The sequence below is a fragment of the Ptychodera flava genome, unplaced genomic scaffold (assembly GCF_041260155.1).
Source record: "Ptychodera flava strain L36383 unplaced genomic scaffold, AS_Pfla_20210202 Scaffold_90__1_contigs__length_430918_pilon, whole genome shotgun sequence".
Lineage (NCBI taxonomy): Eukaryota > Metazoa > Hemichordata > Enteropneusta > Ptychoderidae > Ptychodera > Ptychodera flava.
Window position 1 is genome coordinate 327,112 of NW_027248412.1, and position 20,630 is coordinate 347,741.

Sequence of the window (20,630 nt, forward strand, 5' to 3'; positions counted from 1 at the left end):
AGGCCGGCTCTCCTTCAGTACAAAAACAAACAGGGAGACTGTCGAATCCCACTAGTCTCGACATATAATCCCCGTCACCCTAACTTGAAATTCATCATGTCCTCGAACCTCCCAACACTCCATAAGTCATCAAGATGTAAAGAAGCCATCCCTAACATGCCAATTATATCATATCGACGCAATGTTAACCTCAAAGACCTCCTTGTCCGCTCGATTATTAAACAACGCCGGTGAATCCAGCCCCGGTTTCACCAAATGTCAATCTACGAGGGGTTGCAACATTTGCAATATACCCTTAATACATCACAGTTCCAAAGCACAGTCAACAAGAAAACATACACAATCAGAAATGCCATCAGCTGCAACAGCAAAAACGTCGTATACCTCCTCACATGCCAACGCTGCCATAAACAATATGTCGGGGAAACTAAAACATCTCTCAGACTTCGTTTCAATAACACCTCTCCTCAGTGCGTCATAAAAAAGATACCCCGGTCGCCATACATTTTAATTCTGATCAACACAGTATCAGTGATGTTTCAATAATTGGCATCATCAAGTCAATAAACAGGATGACAAACTACGCAAACATTTAGAATCACAATGGATCAAAAAACTTGACACACTGTCTCCAGCTGGCCTAAACATTCGCCCAAAATTTACATAGCATTTAGCAGCGCCCCCACATACCAGCTTTTGAGTATTTAAAGGGACCCTCCTGGACTTCAGCGCGCCTATTTCCAGCTCTCGGCGTAGGTCCAGACAGTTTTGACCGTACTTACAACCTCGAGGTTAGTCTCTCTCCTTTCATTTATGTACATTTACATATTTGCAGATACTTGTAACTCCACATTGCTCGTTTTTCTATACAATTCAAACATTGTAATTTTTTAGTCTCTCCTGTCATTCATGTACATTTCCAGATTTTCACAGACTTTGCTCGTTTTCCTACACAATTCAACCATTGTAATTTTCATGTTCGTACTTTTTATTGTAGAAAACACCTGAAGAAGCTCTAAATTTAGAGCGAAACGTTGTGTTTGAGGTATAATAAATACGTTTGGAACCTAACAACCAGGTGTGGTAGTGTGTTTCAACCCAAGTTTCTTCTATCTTCACCCCATTCCACACTCCACTGGGGATCACCTGAATTCCTACAGTTTCTTATATATATATATATATATATATATATATATATATATATATATATATATATATATATATATATATATATATATATATATATATATATATATATATATATATATATATATATATATATATATATATATATATATATATATATATATATATATATATATATATATATATATGCCATATGCATGTTCGCAGCAACTAGATGATTTTTGTACATCTGTAAGACGACGAGAGTGGAATATTTGCCCCAGTTCCCCTGTATTAGGAAAGGACAACGGTGAGTAGTCAGTCTGTAATTCGTGTTTCTAACGTTGATGGCGCAAATCTGGCTCATGGCATTACGTTCTCGACGTTTTGTGGATACAGCAACGTGAAGCAATTTGGAGAATCAATTATGAGTGCAACTTGATAAAAAAGTCGATTTGACAAACAAAGATCCACAGAAACGTATCAATTTTGTAAGACGGTAATCTGAGTCACAAAGAGACTGATTTGATACAAGCAATAGGTAGCTATCAGAGTGATTAAATAGTCTGATATGAATTTGAAAAAAAAATCGAACGTTTTAAAGTCACTTTCCGTATCGCCACGTACAGTTACCCGAAGTGAAAACTGGTTCTCACATTTTTAATGTAAGATAAAATTTACACGAAAAACTGCATACAATGAAAACGACGTGAAAACCGTTACAGTATAAAGTATGTTTAAGGTGATATTCCTGCGAGATATATTCCTTGTTAAAGGTATACTGTCACCTGTTCCAATTTTGCCACAGTTACCATGGAAAGAGAAAATCTAACCAATCACAGATTTTAAGCGGGTGGCCGCTTTTTAAAAACAGTGCCCTCATATTGACATTTTGAATACCAAGGAATGCCCCTTTGACCATATATGGGCATATTTAGATTACAGGTGACTGTATACCTTTAAAGACACAGCGACGTTACTAAGTTTTTAGGAATCTAAATCCGTATACAAAGTGAAGATAAACGTTAAAAGATATTTACTCGAAACAACATGTTTAAGGAAATTGTGTACTACGCTAGCATTTGCTGTTGTCGCCTGATCCATAAACATTCCCCTGGATAGCTTTGTACGTGGAACAAAATGTCTAGACGCCGCGCGCCCTCGAGGTCACCAAAATTCAATATCATCGTATGGGATTACGGCATCACACAAGTGTTCTATGTGTTATAGTCGTAACTCACCGGTCTGGGGAGTGTACTCACTGCTGAGAGGTACTTCGAGATCTTTGACAGAGTAGAGACTCACAGAGTTGTTGGATATCAATGATGGTGGTTTATTACCGAAGTGTAAAGTTTACACATCAGAATGCCCAGCTATCTCCGACTGAAAATAGTGGGTGATAATCGCTTTTTTAAAAAAGAAATCATAACATCCTAATTAGATTAAATTAGTTAATCCTCCAATCACTCATCCAACTAACTATCTCAATAATAGCAACATGAATTCAATTTTTTTTCAACCCCATTACTGTACACTGTAAAGTTAAGTGTTTCAAGGATAGAACACCAATTAAACGCCTTTTTGTAACACTTTTTGAACGCCTCCAGACGTTCAGAAATTAACACTACGTGTTCAACCAACGTTCAATTTTTGAACACACGTGTGCAGATTTTGAACGCTACGTGTTCATCAGACATTATATTGAACACATGGTGTTCCATATCTGAACACACGTTGCACAGGAAATGTGTTCAAAAAATTGAACGCTTTACACCGTTCAAAGGGCTGTAACACTTTTTGAACGCATGGACGCCGTTCAACGATAAGTGTGTTAAAGGCTAGAACACATGATACGCGCCTTGTTGAACACCTTTAATTTTGGAAGTTCACGGGTAGCCTTGAAATAACATTACAGACCAATTGATTTCCTGTAAAATTATTTTATTCTAAAAATACACGAAACATTTATAGAGTAAAATACAATAATTTACTGTAAAATGGGTAAATAAACATTGCAACTTTGTATGTAAAGTTTGTCAGAGGAAAAAATCAACAGTGTTAACACCTTCCTATCAAAAACATTAGCATAAAAATCACCATATTGTGGATTACGTTTTATGTTCATACTTGTTTAAAACGTACAAAAATAATCTGAAAAAGCTCAAAATTTGGCATACTTCTTGTCTTGAAAAGACGTATATGGATGAAATACATACTCCATTTTTGTAAGATGGTTTCTTAAAGACATTTCCTCCTATATGGACAATAGTAAATTTTGAAGAAAAAAGAAGTTAGTCAAGGCTTCTCTTGTGCACATGGCATATAGTTGTCCACACTAAAGTAAACACAACATGTCAAGTTGTCAAAGTGTCACAGTAAGGCACAACATGCAAAAAGTGGGGAAAGTGGGTCCTTGGCAGGGTAAAACCTATTCCCTGTCCAACAAGTCCTTCATAACAAAAATGTTTGTTTGTTTGTAATATCTTTAAATAACCCTGAATAAATGGGTGACATTTCAAAAATATACTTCTCAGAAATTTAAACATATTCGTAAAAACCTTTCAAATTCTGGTGTACCTGCTATTAATTTTTATACAATTTTTTTTACCAAAAATGGTAAAAATCACCCTTAAAATGAAAACAATGTACATTTCATCATAACTTGAATATATCACATTTGGTAATTCCCAATGTCTTAAAAATGTCTGAAATGTCTTTAATGCCTAAAAACACAAAGTTGCAAATTTCTGCATAATTTGAACAATCTGAAAAAGACTACCAGTAGAGAGATCTATGTCCTAAATATCAAAGCTGTTCGATTAGCAGTTTTGAAAATGATTTTTTAAAGATTGTTTGACCAAAAATGACAAAAATTGCCATGAAATATAAAAATTTGAATATTTCATCACAACTAGCACAAATTTGACGATGGTCATTTTTAGGGACATGTTTACAAAATATTTAAGACGTCAGTAAAAGAGAAGAAGATTTTTCCAAAAAATAGCAAAATTAGCCTCAAAATATAAATTTGCATATTTCATCATAATTTGAACATATCTGATTAGGGTAATCCCTTGGGACCTGTAATCCAAATATTAAAGGATTCGCACAGGCTGTTTTGAAGAAAAACCTTTGGAAGTACAAATTTGAGGAAAATGCTACACATCCACCTATTTAGCTGACAGCAAAGCTAAAAACCAGTTGCTAAGTACAAGAGACGTGTTGAGCTACAATACAAAATAATTTACGGTTTGGTAGCAGGCTATGATCAACTAAATGTTACAAGGGCATAAGCTTTCAAAGACGTGAAGTCTCCTTCATCAGATGCAAGGGGGGATGAAAAATTGAAGCAGAAAGTGACAGAAAATTCAGAGTGAAAATTTCAGAAAAATCAGTAATTCAGAGTGGACATTTTTGCTAAGTACAAGAGACGTGTTGAGCTACAATACAAAATAATTTACGGTTTGGTAGCAGGCTATGATCAACTAAATGTTACAAGGGCATAAGCTTTCAAAGTACGTGAAGTCTCCTTCATCAGATGCAAGGGGGAGGGGATGAAATTGAAGCAGAAAGTGACAGAAATTCAGGGTGAAAATTTCAGAAAAATCAGTAATTCAAAGTGGACATTTTTACTCTGAATGGTCTGTCGCTTTCAGCTTTAATTTAAATAAGGGAGACTACACGTCTGTGAAAGCTTATTCTCCAGCAACATTTAGTTGATCATAGCGTGCTACCAAAGCTTAGATTAATTCAGAACAAAAATACAGAAACTTATCAAGTTCAGTTACTGACCTTTGAAAGTTTAAGAGCTGAGATTCTTAAGCTTGTTTCCAGACAGCTACCTGTACACTCATCTTCTTTGTTATCTGTACCACCAGCTTTTATAACAACTCTTCGATTTTCAGTTAAATCCAACTTTTTACATCCTGAAAAAATGCAACAATAGGTAACATGGCGAGATGAAACTTTAAATGTAAGACAAGGGGCTGATTATTATAAGGAAAAGTGGAGACTTTCATATACAGTGCCTCTCTTCAATACTGTTACAAAATATTTGCTGCTTAGTGTCATCAACTGATTAAAATAAAAAGCCAAACTCTCATATGCTGAAACAATACATTGTATACTCTACGATGTTTAACTGATGTTTTACATGCGATTGTGTTTACTAAAAGACATATGATTACGCAGCGGTACTATGCAAGGCGTATCGATCGCGCTCAGGTCAAGGGTTATCACTACAATTGTATTGCGATGACCCTTGACCCGAGTGAGATCGATCGATAGGCCATGGCCAAAAGTACCACTGCGTAGTCACAGCTAGTTGTTGGTATAGCAGCCACTGAAATAAAAAAGGTTTCTTCACGTAGTTAAGCTATTTAAAGGTACAGCGCAATTAATTTCAAAGGACGATAATATAGATGCTTCAAAAATCTAATACCTTTTACTATTTTGGAGAGGAAACTTACCCTTCTTGTCTTGCTTCCGCACGATCACAACTTCAGGGTGCGCTTACAAGAAAAATGTCGCAACTTCCGTTTTGATGCATCATGGGATAGGAAAAGGCCAAACTTGAACACCAAGTGTTTAGAAAGTAGAACGCCTCTTGCACGCCGATGTTAAATTAAAACGTTCATGGTGGTTTTCTGATTTTCTTTCTAATTTTTAAACTTTCAACCCGTAATAAACGTGTAAAATTATTTTGTATACTTCCTTTTTTAGAAAAAACATGCTTTCAGCAATTGTAGCCGGAAATATTTTTCACTTAGTGTGAAATTCGTTACACCAAAAATCCGTGTATTTTTGCCGGACAGTGAAGCAATAGTAAATTTAATATAGCCATTGTAAAGAAAAAAAAACACAAAGACTGTTAATTGTTTCACAGTATTGTAAAATTTCTGTGATGCTGAGTTTTTGAACACTTGAAGGAGATCGTTGTTAACACATAGTGTTCAGGTTTAGAACATCATTGTTAATATTATGAACACTAGCCGTTCAAATTTGAACACCGACATGTACATTTTGAACGCGTAAAGACGCGTCTAGCGTCCGCTATTTTTACAGTGTAGATGATATCACCAAGGAAATTATGGCCCTTGATTGTAGTAAATCTGCAGGGTACGATTTTATTCATCCTCTTTTAGTTAAAGATGCTGTTAATTACATTTCTCACCCTCTTGCATATATTGCTAACCTCTCTCTCACTAATGGCCAATCCCCAACGCTTTGAAGTTTGCTCGTATAACGCCAATTTTTAAAAAGGGTTTCCCTTTCGAGGTTGGAAATTATAGACGAATCTCAATTCTTCCGACATTTAGCAAAATCTTTGAATCCCTGGTCAACAAGCATTTGACTTCGTTCTTAGACAAATACAATATCTTCTTAGATACTCAATATGGCTTTAGGAAAAATCGTAGTACCAAACTTGCCCTAGTGGATTTGATTTCTGAGATCACAGATTACATCGACAAAGGTTATGTTACCCTAGGGATCTTCATTGACTTAAAAAAGGCCTTTGATACCATAAATCATGATATTCTCCTACAGAAACTTCATCATTATGGAATAAGAGGTTCTGCACTTGATTGGTTTACAAGTTATCTAGATAATCGCCATCAGTCAGTTTACATAGACGGCATATCCTCCAGGTCTCACCAGGTGCAGTGTGGTGTCCCCCAGGGTTCTATTCTAGGTCCAACTCTCTTTCTTATCTATATTAATGATAATTTTTTTGACTTCAAGCTGTTTGTAGATGATACTAACATTTTTCATTACACAAAAAATCAAAACATCAATCTTGATATTATTAACAACGAACTAACTAAAGTCACTATTTGGTGTAGGGCAAACAAACTCACCGTCAACGTTGACAAAACGAACTACATGTTTATTAAAACCTACCAGAAACTGATTAACACTCATGGTCACCTTTCCATTAATAATATTCCAGTAATTGCTACAGAGTCTTCAACCTACCTTGGAATTTCGATTGATTCACATTTAACTTGGCACTCTCACATTAATACCATAACTAATAAAATCATCTCTAAAATCGGAATTCTATCACATATTCGTCATTTTGTTCCCAGATCTATATTAATTCTTCTCTACAACACACTTATTCTTCCCCATCTCAGTTACTGCATTGAGATTTGGGGAAATACTTATTCATCTCATATTAATCAGCTTTTTCGCTTGCAAAAGAAACTGGTCCGCCTCATCACACTTTCACATTTACAGCCCATACTAAACCACTTTTCCTTCAGCTTGGCATCTTGAATATTTTTAAACTTAGCAAGTATGCTTGTTGCATGTTCACCCATGATTTAAAATCCAACCGTTACCCCGTGATGTTCAACAGTACACTCTTATCCCACCCGATTATCTAGCAGAGGAGACTACCTTATTCCACAGCATAGCCTCACACTGGCACAAAACCAATTCAGATACTCGGCAGCTACACATTGGAACTCCCTTCCCTCATCACTCAAACAGATCACCACAAGGCATGTATTCAAAACAAAACTCAAACACTACCTTTTACATAGTGACGATTAAGATTCATATAACTTTACCAGTAATTTATTGTATCCGAGTGTTTCAAATGTTGTGTATTTGTACAGTTGCATTATTTAACTCCAAGTTTTTCGATCACATCTGTGAATGTCTTTTCGTTTTATCACCAGCTGTACGGACTGTCATCAGATCTTATTGTACGAGATAATATGTTCCCGGGGCCATGAACTTGTATTTGTTCTATCGAACTATCTTCATGGCCCTCACCACTCAACTTCAGATATTTCAGACACATTATTGTAACAAATATTTATACATTTTATTTATTTGCACTGAATTGTATATTTTTACAAAATGTTCATTTTTTTCGTCAGTGGTGAAATAAACAAACAAACAAAAACAAACTAGTATTTCCTGATTGGCTACAATAATTTAAAATATTCGTCCCTTCAAGAAATACATTACTAACCTTTCTCTGATAGGACATTGATCATATAAAATGATCTGCATAGGTGACATCATCGTTATACAACATTTCCCTTATGTAATCGTCCCAGGGTGCTGTCTGGAATTTAGATATTGATTATAAGAATTCACTTTAACAGCCTTGACACTAGATGTCACTAATACAAGTTTCTATCTTTATCCTTGATACTTAGGTATCAACGACGTAAATACATTAAATGTCCCTAACAACGGAGTTTGAACCAAGATGTGTGAAAATTCATAACGATCGTTACCCTTACACAGACTTGAAAAGTTCAGCGTCTCGTTCACTGACCTTTGTACAGATTCCGAAATTACAAAAACAATATCAATAAGCCAAAGAAAATTTAGTCTGTAATATATGTAATAAATGTTTCTGATATATTCAATATCTTTGATGAGTGGAATTTTTATACAGATAATCCCTTCTTCATGTTAATTTGAATATTGCTGAAAGTTGCCTTAGTATGGGCATAACGCAGATTTGAATACAAATACAGGATAGAAGTGACGCACGACAGAAACTAAACCTGCCTACTCATAGATTTCTCAAACATGCTTATCATATAGTGCAATGTGTTTCGATGTGATTAATTCGTAGTCAACGGACTCAGTTTGCTCTGTGTAGGCTGCTATACCTACGAATCGAAAGTGGACCTTGAAGATCAAGGGAAGAGCTGTTAATAACGGAATTTGTTTTCCTTTTTTTGCAATCACAATGTCATCGAGCATGAGGCTCACTTCCTGTTTTATCGTAATATATACAATGACAACAAAGGGGTATACGTTAAGGTAGAACACGCCGCGAGGACATATATTCGAACTTTCACAATTCTTTTCTCATCTACCGCTTGTGGGGTTTATTTTAAAGCTCTTGGCGCAAGAAAACTTTTCACCGTCTCAGATTTTAGAAAATCCAACATTTTATTTTTCTCCATTGAGTTAACACAGGGGTGGAAGCCATTTTGAATTTCAAACTATAAGGGTAAATCTTTGGTAACTGTTTCTCTGGTACCAAAATTTGGACGGTTACCTCGATTTTTATTCTTGATTTTCAAAGAGAATGGTTGACATATTCCTTGAGGAAAGTTTGAGCAAAAGTTTAAGTCTTTCACTTTCGAGGTGCGTACTTCCTTAATAAAAAATCTGTTCACAAAACCTTTTTGCATCAGAAGATTGATCGTTGAAATATTTTGATATTCAATACTGCTAAGAATATCATCATCATCGAAAAGGAGTTCAGAAGAATAGTGTGCTTTTAGTGGATGAACTTCAAAGAAGATGAATAGTGAGAACGACATAAAACAATCGAGATTGCTGACTGTCTATTCTCGGTCTCAGCGATTGTAGCGGGAAGTACATGTCAGACCTAAATGTTTTGGCTCAGCGGTAAATGTACTTACGACTAGCATTAAGGTAGAACGCGCCTCCGGGACATAAATTCGGCCTTTCAAATTTTATCAATTCTCATCTACCACGTGTGGGGGCTCATTTTAAAGCTCTTGGTTAAAGAAAGGTTTTTACCGTCTTAGTTTTTCAAAAATCGAAAATTGTATTTTTGCCAATGGAGTTAACACAGACAAGGCGGCCATTTTGAATTTCAAATATCGCAAAATCTTAGGAAATTTGTCTCGCTAGAACCAAATTTTGCACGATGACCCCTGATTTTAAATCTTTCTTTGGTAACAGAATGGTCAAAAGTTTCATCGAGGAAAATTTGAGCAAAAGGTTAAGTCTTTCACTTTCGAGGCGCATATTAGCTTAACGTCACGATGAAATCATTCTCTGTAGGCGGGTGTTCCTTTCTCCGCCGACTATATGAAAGTGTCACGATGTTTTATGTAGCATTCTGGTTTTTTTATAAATAAGTTATACAATGTAAATTACGTATACATGATCTGTACAACATAAAATATGTAATGTTCAATCACATGACAGTGTTAGTCACATGATACCTGCACGAAGTCATATGACTATAAGCTATACGCCAACACGAAGGTTACTTCCCGAGTGCTCGCTAAGCAGAGTCTCTGTTATATCTTCCTATTGTAAACATTGGCATAACCTGGCCCGTGTTAAGTAACTGCCTCCGATCCTCTGATATCGTGTTTTAACAGTACTGGCGAAACAGGAGAAAGGAATTCACTCTATTGCGTTCAGACTTGCAGATTACTGGTTACAAGGGTGACGATGAGAAGGAAGGCGAACACGGCTTTGCTAGCTGTCCTGACTGTGATGCTCGCTATTACAACAGACGCTCAAAACATCGAGAGCAGCGGTCGCAAGGAACACAAAACCTACTGTGACAGCGCAGATTTCTACTGTCCGTACGATAGCACACACCACTGTAGGCCGAGAAGCGCACGATGCGATGTCTGCTCGAATCAGAGAGAACCGAACAGAGCTGCTTGAATCCACGAACGTTAACTCACCAAGAGGAAGGCTGTCGCGGAAACCCGGAAACTGGAGTGTTTGAGATCTATGACGGTTGGACGCATCTACTCAGTACGGCGGAATCTGTGTCTCGCTCTCACCACCGTCTCAAGTACGAATTCGTCACCTACCGCGGTTTCACGTACGAGTACGGCCAACAGGGAATAAGCATATTGGATACCGGTGACCCATATTACAAATATAAAACCAAACAAGTGACGAAATTTACCAAAGTGGGGACCAGTCGATGCAAAATGGAAAATTTTTCCAACTTCTTTCAACAGTGGGAAAGGAAAAAGTACAACATTTTCACTCACAACTGTCAACACTTTGCGGACGCGTTGATACATTTAATGAAGGATAATTGCATGACGGCGTCGACGCTGAAATTCGACGATGGAAAAATAGCTGATGTACGTCATCAGAAAATTCAAGCTACAGCTGAATACCGCAGCTTCGATCGTCCGAATATCGAGCTCATCTGAATGCTGATCATGTCGAGGAAGTTGCAATTAGACAAGAGTTCACCCTGGGATCCGAGGTCAGTTTGGAGTACGCAGACGACATGAATATAACTCTTGAAACTGGTGACGTCATTTATCTCGATAGGGAAGATAAACGACCAATGAAAAGGGAGAGGCATCAATTCGCTTTCATTGGCCTGGCCATTGCTGTGTTAGTAATAGCCGCAATATTTGCTGTGTTACTCTATAGAGGGCAAACAGCGTGGAGAGGAAGCTGTAGTCTTGTTGGGCAAAAATTACAATGTCTGACTCGAAAGAAGTCTACAACATAGCCTTTTCACAGAATCCATCAACAGCCACCAGAATAGAATTCTACAATTATTCTGCAGGTTAAACCTTGACTACCAAGGCCAATGTATTCCTATATACCAGGCCCCTTATGTAAATATTGATAAAATCTTGGGTGTTGTCATTGCATGAACACTGCTTAGACTAAAATTAAGTAAGTACCAATAAACCATATATTTTCTGAATCAGCATGAAATTTCCCACTTTTTCATAAAGTTTTGTATTTCCAGGTCACGTGACTGATCACATGACACATCATGTGACCAGAGTTGGCAAAGAATATGAATATTTGAAGCATCAGGACGTGTTTTGAATCCATAAAATGACGCAAATTTGAATACAGTTGCAATTTTCATGGCATTGTCTTTACATATATGAAATAATAATTACCCTTTACTTTACTTATAGATGTACCTATTTAAGATTTTTCTTACAAAAGGCAGAGTAAATGAACAACAAACATCAGCATCTGACATGATTTTGTATTTGAAAATCAACACATTTTATATTTGTAACACCTGCTTTATGTCTTCCTTGCAGAAACATGCATCTAAAATGTTTATGATTTATCAAAAAATAATTCACAATATTTAAAAATACATTTTAGAAGACAACATATCACATGACTAAACACATGACCAGTCATGTGACCAGTCATATTGATAATATGGCTGCTATAAAATTTCACTGGCTTATAGTAAAAAAGTGTTCTGTTAATAGAACATATTTACATCTAAATCATTTGTTTTCAATAAATAAACATTTCATTTCATTAAAAAAACAAAACATAACCATATTCGCGATCGTATGTACTTCTGAAAACTGTAAACAATCAGACAATCAGCGCGACGCTTCTGTGATCAGCCTGACCTTTCAGGGTCGAGGTCATGGGTCACGACATTTGCTTCCGGATTTTGGCCATACTCGGACGTACGGGGGCGCAATCACATTCAGGCCAGATCGGAATACATCAATCTTAGTCGCGCTGCATGCCGATGCCGAAATTACGGGATTTTAGCAACAAAAACGAAGCAAATACGCCTATTTAATTGTGCCGGATATTTCTGGCACTCAAGGTATATGGTAATTCAATATGGCGCCGGATATATCCGGCGCCAATAGCGAGTCAAGGTAGGGAGGCGGTCGTCGGCACTTGCTCAAAGGTTGCCAGGAGCCCAAACGACCGATGTAAATACTGTATGTAGGGTACGTTGGCGATTGATGAAAGTTGAAACATATTTGTTAACAATGAATATCGTAAAATATGAACGTCGCCGCTATGTTGACATGATGCATCTAGATATTAGCATGAAATACATTGTTTGTGAACAAGAACTTGTTGCAAATGCGCAGTTCCGATGACCCTTCCTTTTAAGCATTTATTTCTTTATTAGGAATGCACCAAGTAGTATTGGGAAAGCATAGCCTCCAGTAACAAACTTTCTCAGTACTAAAGGGGCTAGATGCCAATTTACATACATAATTAACACGAGTATAGCATTTTCGATGATAGAATTTAGCATTTCGACGACCCAATGACTTTTTTTACGAAAAACAATTGCTGTTTTTTTTTTTCAAATGACATGGCTACGACGTCATATACAACTCTCGGAGTAAATTACACTGCAGTTTTATAGATTTTCTATGAATTACTTGTCTTCTCCAAATGTTTGTCGCAAAAAATATTCCGTCATGTACAGGTAAAAGGTCGAAAACTTTCAGAATGTCCATTTTTGAAACTTTACCCAATCTTTTGACTGAAAAGCCTTCCTACCGAATATATTTCTTAAAAGGTATGATGAGATTAAATTTCGTTAAAATATTTTCTCTTTTATTTATTCCTAACAAGTACAGATATTGAGTCACAACAATACAAAATATTCCGAAGATCGGACGATCATCTTCGGCGGCACTCTCGCCAGTTGACAACTCAGGACTACGAATTTCAGCCTTCTTGATGTTATTCTTTTTCTCAATAATTCCGCCGCTGATTACAAAGTAAAATATTGACCTTCCAATTAAGAAATAAGGTGAACAATATTACATATTAGCGAGATCTTTGATTTTTCTCATCGTGCGTTGTTGTTGGAGAAATTCAACGATGATTGGATAAAATTCATCTCAATAAAGAAAAAAAAATAACTTTTGGTGTCATGATATTCTTCTAAATTCTCGCTACCTTATGGATAGAATGTGACTAAGGGACATATATTGGGACTCCAAAATTTTTACAAATCTTTTCCTGGTCTACCACTCATAGGTCCTAAAGTAAGGACACATCCCATGGTTTTATTTTTTTTAAATATAAAAAAAATGTTCCATTGATGGCGGTCATTAATAATTTCCAATATCGGTAAATATCAGGTGATTTGTACATATGACTTACAATTTCACTAAGGGAAGTTTTGCAAAAGCTGAAGTCTTTCACTTCCCGGTTGAATGCTACTTTAAATAGCTTTGTCGTATAACAAAGGCAATGTACATGATATTGAAATGGATTGTCGGTAAAAAGTCGACCTTCCGCCATAGCATGAGTTAGAGATGGTGATCTGATGAATTTTTAAAAGCAAATACAATCGTTTTCAAAGCAAAAAAAATTGCTTGTTTGTAAAGCTAGCTTAGCTCAGTCACCTTTTCATGTTCGGCATTATTTTGTGTTATGAAATTCCTGTATAACCTAAAACTTTACTTTGACATCTTAATCTTGTATGTTATACCTCAGGCTGTAAAAATCCGCCATATTAAAAAAATATGGTCTACCTTGAGAGATTTTTGTGACTCACTTAGGTGGCAAAATCGTCCCTAATGTAGCGAGAATTAAACATATAAATGACATCTTTCAAAGTATTCGGCTGCGCTCGGCTTCTTATGGTCCTTTTCTTTGTATTTTGCTTTTCATCTTCTTCTGGCGTTGTACAGACCTGTGCAGCTTCTACAAAAGACAAAAGTATTCAATCATATTACAAATAGATAGATTAATACCGACGACATAATCCGAAGTACAATCGTTCCACTCGTTATCCATTTCAGATTCAAGGGTAGGAGTTTTTTAATTAACATACAGTTTCTCCGACAAATTCGATATAAAAAGGAGCTACTAACTGTGCGGATGCCGTGGGAAAAATAGAAAAGCCGATTTTTGCATAGATGTTGCGATCAAGTCGTTTATCGAGATGAATTGTCAACAGTCCTGAGCATGTTTTTTTTTGCTGTGGTATCAAAACGTGACAGTTACCGCAATTGTACCATTGCTATCATTGTCGTACACTTTAGATGTAGTATATACATTGATAGATTAACCCGATGTGGACTGTGTAGGCACTAAAATGCATGTAACCCTTTGTTTGCCGTCAATAGACAACATGACAAGCTGATTTTGTATATAATATATATATATATATAATATATATATATATATATATATATATATATATATATATACTGTAATACTGTAGACGATACTCTTTACTAGGGCCAACTCGAGGGCATTTGTCGCTTTAAGTTAGTATATTTTAACCTGACCCTCTGCAATTCTTGGTTTTAAAATCACCTGTATGTTTCATCAGTTTTGGAATGAAATCATTCAAGAATGCACACTCCTTGGCTTTCAGAGCTCGTTTGGTTTCCATCTTGAGTGACAGGTCTTTGTACTCTAATCCGGGTACTTTAAACAGAGGCCATTCTGATTGCGCCTCTTCATCCAACGCTTTTACGTCACCATCGGATAAGTTGGGGTTTCTGAAATTGAATAAAATTGTGAAATCTTTTCAGAATACCAGAGAGATAAATACAGCGATGCAAACATACACACAATCCTGTCTGTCTGTTCTGCTCTCTGTATCTCTCACACACCATCTCTCTCCTTCTGTTTCTCTCTCCCTCTCTCCCTCTGTCTGTCTCTCTGTCTCTCTCTCTCTCTCTCTCTCTCTCTCTCTCTCTCTCTCTCTCTCTCTCTCTCTCTCTCTCTCTCTCTGTTCGTTTGAGTATAGATAATGTACAATGACCTCTGACAAATTTTTATGATATGATAAGAGGAACACAACATTGTAAAATACTTGCAATCTTACCCGGTTTTTGCAAAATTAGTCCAATACTCAATCACCTTTAGAGATAACTTGACCTCATCTTCAGGCATTGTCCAGTCCATCGCACTGTTGAAATGCCAACCGAAGACAAATGCTAGGTCCTCCCCATGCGTGGCCTTCAACCATTTTATCTTTACGATTGACTGGGCTGGTATGTGAGTCATGTGATACATTTACACATTAGAGCCCGCCTCCGAGTGCGCTAGCGCCGAGAGATCAACAGGGCACACAAAATACATGTCGCCGAGCGACTGGCTCAAGGGACTATGTAAACTCGGGGCAGGAGACCATTCGACTTCTTACGTCGGGCAAATGGTCACTTACCCTATACTAGGGCACATAGTCCCATGTTTGTGCTATAATATATAATGTGATAACAATTTAGAAATAAATCTGATATAATTACAGAGATTGTCATTTTTCAATAAGAGATTCTCGTACACGTTACAGGCTAAGAACAAACTTATGTGGTAAAACGATACTGATTTATTATGAGTCAAACGAGAGCACAATTAATTAAAGTATTAGATTACTTAACCACAATTCAGATGACAATGTAACTTGAAAGTAAATTGGCTGTTATTGGATTAACCGCATGCATAATACTTCATAACCTTTTAAGAAACCATAACAACGTTGCATCATAGCCATTCAAAACGTCAAATTGTAACTGGTATATCCCTGACAAGTCTGTAGTAGGCCTCATAGTCTTCTATATGTCATTTTATCATTTGCCGACGACACACAAGTAAATGTCCATAAGCATTACATCGGTGAGTGGCGATGCCTTGCTAATGTGCACACAATATAGTTTGCTATATTACAGCACATCTTTTCAGAATATGCTAAATGATCCTGCTTTTAGCAAGTTTGATAGGAAAATGATTGTTAAAGCTCTAGATCTGGTGAAATTGAGATTTACGGACCGTCAGTGAACTGCGGTTTCATATCAGTCAATGCATATTTCATACCTCATGCGCCCTTCGACGGCTAAAAAAGATTGGTGTGATGGCGTTCCGGTTTATGTCGGGGTAACATCAAGGCGGCGCTAACTACTTCAGTTAGCTCCAACTGTAACTGTTTGTTTTCTTGGCAGAGGAATGGTAACTCAGATTATGCTTCTAAATACTCCTTAAATATGGAAAAGAGGGATTACGCATATCAAAAAGCTCTCTCTCTCTCTCTCTCTCTCTCTCTCTCTCTCTCCTCTCTCTCTCTCTCTCTCTCTCTCTCTCTCTCTCTCTCCTCTCTCTCTCTCTCTCTTGCCTTATAATGCAAACACTATCGACTTCACTCATTATTATGACATACATTAAAACCAGCATCAAAGGCGAATTTGACCTCCTCGTTGCATGTTGGTATGTCCTGTGTACTACTATTTCCTAAATTTGCATATATGTAATTCAACGATCACAGGAGAAGAATATCTATGCCTGTTACAGCTTAGCGTCAAAGCGTTTGTAAGATGTTTTCAGAACCTTTCCACAAACCGCAAGAGCTCAAAAATTCACTTATTTTGGTCTTGATCTAATCAGAGCAATGGTTATCTGTCACAGTTGTGAGTGTGAGCAAACCTGGCGTCCACTAAATAAAATTTTCATGAGTTACAAATGAAAAAATAGTTTATCAGGTGATCGTGCAAGATATATGGTATGAGTGTAAATCGACGAATGTTCATTCGTGAGAAATCCAATTTTAAACCGTTTCTTCATTGTATCAGGTTTGAAAGTTACGCTCCGTAAGTCAACAAACTCATGCCAAATACGACGTATCATCAAAAATATCGCCATGTACCAAAACCAAACAAAAGCACTACAAATATAGAAATAAGTTATGCAAATATAAATTGAACAGAAAACACTTTAAATTCTTTGTGAACACATCTTCCTGGTCATCATTGACAAAATCGTTACAGTAACTTAACTTTAGCTAGGAACTCAAAGTGTTGTTCAAAAAGGCACACATAACTTCTTCGACAAAACGTTTACTCAGTGATGTACTGAATCAGCCCTTTGCGTGTGAGTAACAAACACAAACAGGTAATCCTAAATTTTGTCAACGTGCAAAGAATCAGTCATATCGTTCACAAAAATGTTTTAGGAACACATTTCGCCCGAAAGATTTACAAACTTTATTGAAGAAGTTGCCAAAATGTTATCCGCAAATTCCGATGAAAATTACATAATTATCGACCATAACAAATTAAAGAGTATATATCACAGGAAAGCATAATAAAAATTAAACCTTAATTATCAAGCCTTACACCTCTTTTTTATAAACCATACTTATTTCACTCAACGAATGTTGATGAAGCCTTACATTTGCATCTGAAATGGATTATTAACCATTCGCTTTAAGTGTCACGCTATGTTAAACACTGAATAGTAGAGCCAGATTCTTTTCTACCTTGTGATTGACCCTACAAATATTGATTATGTCGTCGACTAATTAAAATCATGTTACTTATAAGCGAAAAGTTCGACGGCCGTCTTCAATCAAGAACGAATATGTCAGGATTATACATTTTGTTTTAAAGTTTTAAATAACAGAATTTTAGTTTAAAAAGTATGGTTTTGTAAAACATCTCAAGTCCTCTTGCGTGGTAAAAGGTTGGCTTTTGTACTGCTACCTTTTACTATGTATGAGGACTTGAGTTGTTTTACCAAACCCAAGTTTTATCATCTTTAAGCCTGGCTTCTTTTTCCACTGTGTCTACTGACTATAGTTAGACTTATCCTCACAGCTTCTACATAGTCAAAAAAAAATAACTAATTACTTCCTGTTGGTGCTAATATCGTCTCGAATAGAAACATACAGATTACAATTATTTATACTTATACAAAAAAATGGCTTCCGCTGCTACGCTTACCACGTATGAAAGTCGCAGGAGATATGACAAATCATAGTTGAGAGTTGTATTTATGCGCATACTGTATAAAAAATTAAATGTAAATCACATATTTCAATGCCTATTAGGTTTGACATACCACTGCTTGCATATTACGTTTTGTGTATTTGAAAAATGGTACAACCTTACATGCAAATGCATATCAAATTAACGCTGGATTCGCCTAAATCGGAAGTATAACAAAAATTACATGAAACAATTAAGATGTAAGTCACCCAAATATTTACATGTGTGCATTTGGTACTATCATCATGTTCTAGAAAGGCTGTTCGATTACATGTGTCATTTAAATTGGTTCTATATAAGTGTGGCGTAAATCAAATAAAGTCTATCAAACACTAAAAAGAAACAAACAAGAAAATTAGATCCTCAAAAATGCAATGCTTATCCAATTAGTAAAATCTTACATTCCAAACCTAAAAACTGCTGATAATCAACTTTAAAATGTCCTTGCAGTATAATGAGTGATCTATAATCTATACCATTTTCTCACGTTATGCTAACATCGTTGTAAGGACAAGGAGTCATTGTACATGTAAGACTTAATGTAGACAAGTTTACATTTATGCTGTGACTCGGTAATCATGTATTCATTGTGTTCTGTCAAGGACTCACATAGGGATACATCGGTATAATAGGCAATACTTGATAATATGATATACCATAATGCATTTTATCATTCGGAAAGACATACCCGTGTTCCATGGTCTACCAAATTCTATGTAATGTGTCACCGGTCACTGCTCTCAATTTATTGAAGGAAGGTAACGTGAAGGTCATCATGGAGTTGAATATTTGGACAATGGGAATATTCATGAAGTATTATGTATATTTATGTGTAATTCAGATTCAATTCACTATATATACTGTAGGAGATTAACTTGGAGTCTGAAGTATCTTATGATGTTCCTCACACACCCATATAATTCTTTTCCCGTATGCCACAGGGATAAGGTCGCCAAATACACCATCTTCATCGTTTTTCCCGAGAAATCTTTGAAATTCCCGTCGACTAAGACCTGTACTTCTATTTAACATTTTCTCAGATTCGTCATGAGATTCTCGTAGTATTTCGTTCAATGCCGGACACTGACTTTTGAAATCCTTGATGAATTCTGTAAGCAGGGTATTAGTCACTGTTGCGACATTAGATATGGCTGCTGCAGCCGATGTTTGGCCAGGAATGAAACCCAACAACGGCGCCTTCTGCATGATTTCAATACTCTACAGATATGTTTTCCATACTTTTTAACAAAGCTGTTCACTTTGCGGATTCGATATCCTGGAGAATCTACAAAGTGTAATAATCCAGGACATTCGCAAAGTAAGTGAACGGCATAGCCATCGTAGAGATGGGACAAAACCTTGTGTGCCAATTGGGCTAGCGCGGACATGGCACCAATGTTTACAGGTAAAATTACGAAACGACTCGGACAATACTTATCGTCAAGAGCAGCAAGTATATCACTGGAGAATTCTTTTCTATCAACACCATTCCAAAGTAACACATCATTCCTACTAGCAAAGTTGTGACCCGAAAACTTGGAACAAATGTGAGATTCGCCTTCCATCAAAATTGTTCCAATATCGTCTTTTCGCAGCATAACACAGTGGGGGCAGGCAAGTGTTTCGGAGATGTTCATTGTGACATTGTTGTATAAATGGCCCTTGCTAACATCAATAACAACCTTCTTAAGTTGATTTAAGATACAACAAGCTTGTGGCCCCCTAGCACTGATTAGGATGCTGTTGCTATGGTAAAGCATCTCATGTCGAACATGATGTGCAGCATCAGCACAAGCACTGCTTAATTTGCAACATTCAGTACAAAGAGGCACTGTGTCACGACAATGGAAGACGATGTTGTTTCTTGTGTACTTTGGTTTTATCCGATGTGCAAATTTCATTCCCTTGTTCACTGCAACTATAAGATCGCAGAAAAACAAAGGAGGAAGAAAGCCAAATCTACACAACAGGCTAGCTTGTTTCTCCCCAGGTTTTGGATAAGGAAACCAAACATCATCACGACTAGGCTGGCCAATAGGTAGCTTACAAGGAAACAAATATTGTTGCTTCGATTGAGGAGCGGAATCTTTATTTTCTATCTCACTATAAGGGAAACAAATACGCATCGATACAAACACTTGTAAAAGCGCATCGTGATGCTTAGTATCAACATCTTTCCAAGCTTTCTTCAAGTTTGCATGTTTAATATTCCATTACTGTCTATGTATTCCTCAGTACTTCCGTCCTCCCTGTCATATG